A 5827-nucleotide genomic window follows, 5' to 3' on the forward strand; every position below is an offset into this window, starting at 1 on the left:
TATGCTGTTTCCTTGTATGTATCAGGCACATGAGTGCCTGATGCCCGTGGGGACTTGGAAGAAGATGGCTACCCTGAGACTGGAGTTAAGCATAGTGGTGAGCCCGTGTGGGCGCTGCGAGCCAGGCTTAAGTCTGCCGTGAGCAACGAATGCTCCTAAACACTGAGCCATCTCCCCTGCCCCTACATTGAGTTCCTTTCTTTCTTTCTTTTTTTTCACTCAAGACAGGGGTTCTCTGTGTAGCCTTGGATGTCCTGGACCTCACTCTGTAGACCAGGCTGGCCTAGAACTCACAGCGATCCTCCTGCCTCTGCCTCTGCCTCTGGAGTGCTGGGATTAAAAGCATGTGCCACCACCACCTAGCCTCCTTTGAATTTCTTTTTTTTTTTTTTTTTTTTTTTTTTTTTTTGGTTTTTCGAGACAGGGTTTCTCTGTGGAGCCTTGGCCATCCTGGACTCACTTTGTAGACCAGGCTGGCCTCGAACTCACAACTCACAGCGATCCGCCTGCCTCTGCCTCCCGAGTGCTGGGATTAAAGGCGTGCGCCACCACGCCCGGCTTCTCCTTTGAATTTCTAATCTTTTATTTATTTATTTAATGCAATTACTTTATTCAGATGACAACTCAATTGTTATCCCACAGTGGTGGCGCATGCTGGTAGGATTTGCTGAAGGAGTTTCTAATCTTCAATCTCCCTTGACACTATAGGCCTTTGCCACTATGTCAGGGTGTTGTGTGGTACAGGAGACTTGGGCCCAGAGCTTTAAGTAAATGCTCCGTCAGTAGCCTTCTCTCTTGACGTAGCATGTTACTGTGTGGCACAGGTTGCCTGGAGCTCTGGGTTCTTTTGCTGCTTTGTCTGGAATGCTGTGTGAGCCAGTTTCTGGCAGCCCTCAGCTGTCTTGAGATGGTAACTACCTAAAGGAATGGGGTGTGGAGGGCATTGGCCAGGACCACTTCAGTTGTATGGTAAGGTTTTGAGGTGACACCGTTGGGTGAATTAGGAATAAGGAGGCATTTTTTTTTTTTAAGAGTCAAGGAGAGGAAGCAATCAAGAGCACACTGGCTGTTCTTCCAGAGGTCCTGAGTTCAATTCTCAGCAATGCATGGTGGCTCAAACATCTATTATGGAATCTGATTCCTCTTATACATGAAAACAGAGCACTCATACATAAAGTAAATAAATCTTAAAAAAAAACAAGTGCCAGGCGGTGGTGGCACACGCCTTTAATCCCAGCACTCGGGAGGCAGAGGCTGGTGGATCGCTGTGAGTTCAAGGCCAGCCTGGTCTACAAAGCAAGTCCAGGACAGCCAAGGCTACACAGAGAGACCCTGTCTTAAAAAACACTAGAAACCAAACCAAAACAAAAAACCCCACACATGTCATGCTTACATAACATAAAACATTTGTTTATTTATTATTTCTGTATGTACACCTGCAGGCCAGAAGAGGGCATCAGATCACATTATAGATGGCTGTGAGCCACCATGTGGTTGCTGGGAATTGAACTCAGGACCTCTGGAAGAATAGCCAGTGGCTCTTAACCTCTGAACCATCTCTCCAGCCCCATAACTGCATATTTAAAGAAAACAAAATTTGCACTCCATACCACCCCCAAAAGCCTGACACATAGTGCTTGGTGCGTTCCTGTAACCTCAGCGCTTGGGCGGCAGAGGCAGGAGGATCTCTGTGAGTTTGAGACCATCCTGTCCGACAGAGTGAGTCCCAGAACAGCCAGGGCTAAGTAGTGAGAGCCTGCCTCTAAAATCACAAAGGGCGGGGCCATGGTGGTGCCGCAGTTCATCAAAGCGCTTGGGAGGCAGAGGCAGGAGGAAGCCATCCTTGTCCTCAGATTGAGTTTCAGGACAGCTAGGGCTACACAAGCAACCCGATCTCAAAGAACCAAACTAACAACTGGGGGGTGGGGGAGAGAAGAGACAAGGGGCGAGAGAAGTGGATTGGTTAAGAGCGCTGCCTGGGGCTAGGGGGCGGTGGGGGCGCACACCTTTAATCCCAACAAGCGGGAGGCAGAGGCAGGTGGATCGCTGAGAGTTCGAGGCCAGCCTGGTCTACAAAGCCAGGACAGCCAAGGCTACACAGAGAAACCCTGTCTCAAAAAACAAACCAAAAAAAAGCGCTGGCTGGTTGCTCATCCAGAGCACCTCGGTTCAGTTCCCAGCACCCACATAGTGACTCACAACCATCTGACTAATTCTAGGGGATCTGGTGCCTCTTTTGGCTTCTGAGGACACAAGGCAAACACATGGTGCCTAGGCATTTGTGTAGACAAAACACCCATACACATAAGCAATTTTTTTTTTGGCTTGTTTGTTTTTTTTTCTTTTTCAAAACAAGGTTTTTCTCTGTATAGCTGCCTTAGAACTTGCTTTGTAGACTAGGCTGGCCCTGAACTCTGGCCTGCCTTTAACAAACAATTTTTAAAAATAATTTATTCATTTTTATTTCATATGCATTGGTGTTTTGCCTGCATGCATGTCTGTGGGTGTCAGAGCTTAAAGTTACAGACAGTTGTGAACTGCCATGGAGTGCCGGAAATTGAACCAGGGTCCTCTGGAAGAAAAGTCAGTGCTCTTAACCTCTGAGCCATCTCTCCAGCCCCAACAAACAATTTTTTTAATGTAAGGATTTTAAGAAGTACTCAGAAGGAATCCCCCCCCCCTTTTTTAAATTCTCATACACGACTTCCTGACCTGTTTCTCCTCCCTCCTCCCCAACCCCTCCTCCCCAACCCCTCCTCCCCAACCCCTCCCCTCTCCCCCAGATTCACTCCTCCTCTATTTCCCTTAAAACAGAACAATAGAAGGGCAGGCCTCCCAGGGAGAGCTACCAACAAATTACAGTAAGACAAACCCTCATAGCAAGGCTGGACAAGGCAACCCAGTAGGGGGAAATGGGTCCTAAGTACAGGCAAGAGAGTCCGACAACCCCCTCCCCCAAATGTTAGGGGCCCCACAAGAGCACCAAGCTGTGCAAGCATAGGTATATGCACAGGACCTGGTTGAGACCCATACAGGGTCCACGTTTGCCGCTTGAGTCTCCGTGAGCCCTGCTTGCTTGATTCCGTGGCCTGTGTGCTCAGCCCCTCTGGCTCCTTCCTCTCCCTTCTGCAGGGTCCCCATGGCTCTGCCCCGTGTCTGGCTGAGGGTCTCTGCATCTGCTCCCATCCCTTGCTGGATGACGTCTCTCTGATGATAGCTGGGCTAGGCACTGATCTATAGTATAGCAGAACCGCATCAGGAATCCTTTCATTGACTCCCATGTGCGCCCCCCTGGTTCTATCCTAGATCCCTGAGCTATTCTGCCTCTGGTTCCTGGCCATCCAGCCTGGGCCAGGCATCGGCTCTGGAGCGCACGCATGCTCTGTCTCTCCTTTCTCTCTCTCTTTCTCTCTCTCTCCCCCCCCCCACCCCCTCTCCCTGGGTTTCTCTGTAGAGAGATCCACCTGCCTCTGCCTCCCAAGTGCTGGGATTAGGTGGATCTTTGTGAGTTTGAGGCCAGCCTGGTCCATAAAGTGAGTCCAAGACAATCAGGGCTGTCACACAGAAACCCATCTCGAAAAAGTAAGCAAACAAAAAACCCGTTCCCTCACAGGTGTACCCAGCCTCTTGGTTTTTAGTTACTTCCAATTGTAATCAAGTTGATAACCAAGACCAGCCATTACACTGGCCGAGGCTAGCCTTGAACTCCTGTTCTTCCTGGCCCACCTCCCAAGTGCTGGGGTTATAGGGTGCATATCACCGTGCCTGGCTTAAAATGTCAGTGTTTTCCCTGTGGTACTAGGGTTTGAGCTCACACATGCTGAGCAAGCGTATATTCTTCGATCAAGGGGGACCATGACATGTTAACCCGGCCTTCACAGAACAGCCTGGGACCTGCTGCAGAAGCCACTGTGGCATGGAGATGGGGAAGCACTGTGGTTTGTGGTCCCAGCTCATGGGAAATGCTGGTCTGTTGGTTCAGCTGAGGATCGCTTTGATTTGTCGCCTTCTAAACAGGAACTCATGTCAAGCCAGGGGAGTCCTCAGGACTGGCTAAAAACTGCGTACATGCAAATCCTTTGGCACGCTGTTAAATGTGGCCGGGTATGGTAACACTGTTGACTGAACCACAGCCGTGACTGTGAGAGTACCAGTCACATGGCTGATGGGTGCACCTGACGTCAGCCTCCATCGTTTACAGGCCGCCGAGCCAACAAGGTCAGGGAAGGATTCTGTGTTCCTCTGCACTCCTCATCCTGTTTGTTGCTGTTAGCTTCTCAGTTTCTGCGTCTCTGCTTTTGGAGCTCAATGATGCTATTCCCCAGGGTAACCCTGACGAGTCTGGCCTCTTCCTCCTGGCTGTTGGGGACTCCCAAGCCAAGCCTGGCACCTGGGGCTGGGTGCTCTGTAGGTTCAAACTCCTACAGCAGCCTCCAGGTTCCAGGCTCAGACTGCAGCCCTTCCTGTAACCCCCACGCCGGAGCCCTGACCCCTGACTGCCCAGAGTCCCTGCTGCTGTTGGCCTTTGCTTCTGATTAGTTCGTCCATCCGTCTGTCCTTTTCTCTGCTTCCTACCATCTTGCACGTGCCTACCCCAGCCTTAACTCACTATGCTGCTGAAATCGGGATCTTCCTCCATGCCACATTTACAGGCCGTAATGCCTGGCATTACTTTTCTTTTTTCTTTTAAAGCAAAGTTGGAGTTTCTTAGAAAAAGTGTTTGGCTCCTGAAAGAGATTTACAATTTATCAAACCACCTTACAGCATCAGCTCAGACAACTGTGGGTCAGTGGTGGTGTGCAGGACCACGCCATGGCCTGACTGTTTAGTTATACATAGCTCTGGCCTTCTCTTTAAACTGTACCCTCATTTCAGGATCTGGAAAATGGACTTTGTTCCTTTCTTTCCTTTCTCTCCCCACCCCCCCCCCCTTCTCTGTAAACCAGGCCAGCCTCGAACTCAAAGAAATCGGCCTGCGTCTGCCTCCCAAGTGCTGAGATTAAAGCTGTGTGCCACCGCCACCCTGTTTGGTTTTTTTCAAGACAGGTTTCCTCTGTGTAGCCTTGGCTGTCCTGGACACACTTTGTATTATTTATTTATCATATATACACATGTATTATTTATTTATCATATATACACATGCACATACACCCTCACACCAGAAGAGGGCGCCAGATCTCATTATAGATGGTTGTGAGCCACCATGTCGTTGCTGGAAATTGAACTCAGGACCTTTGGAAGAACAGACAGTGCTTTTAACATCTGAGCCATCTCTCCAGCCCTCCACCCTTTTTATTTTTTGAGACACTGTTTCTCTGTGTGGCCCTGGCTAGCCTGGAACTCAGAGGCCCGCCAGCCTCTAGCTTTAATCCTGAGTGCTGGGGTCAAAGGTGTGTACTACCATTTCTGCCCACTGCTTTGTTCCTTTCTCAACGTGGCCATCTTGACTAAATCTCCTTTTGCTGCTGGACAGATAGTTCAGTTGGGAAAGTAGTTGCAGCCCAAGCAGGAGGACCAGAGTTCAAAGCCTCAGCACGCACATAAAAAGCCGGTGAGGCGACTGCTTGTTATCCCAGCACTAAGGAGAGGGCTCGCTGACCAGCCAGCCTAGCCGTATCAGGGAGCCCCACCTCCCTGTGTCAAGAGGGACACTCTGTGCTCATGCACATATAAATGCCACATGTACACAAATGAAACCCACCAGGATGGCTCCTGAGGGGCACGTGACATTGACCTCTGGCCTCTACGTACACACACCCTGCCAGCTCACCCTTCCACACACACCTTTTTAAAGCTAGCTTAGTGCACACCTATAGGAGGACCACCT

Source organism: Acomys minous (assembly GCF_964271855.1).
Source record: "Acomys minous genome assembly, chromosome: 20".
Taxonomy (NCBI): domain Eukaryota; kingdom Metazoa; phylum Chordata; class Mammalia; order Rodentia; family Muridae; genus Acomys; species Acomys minous.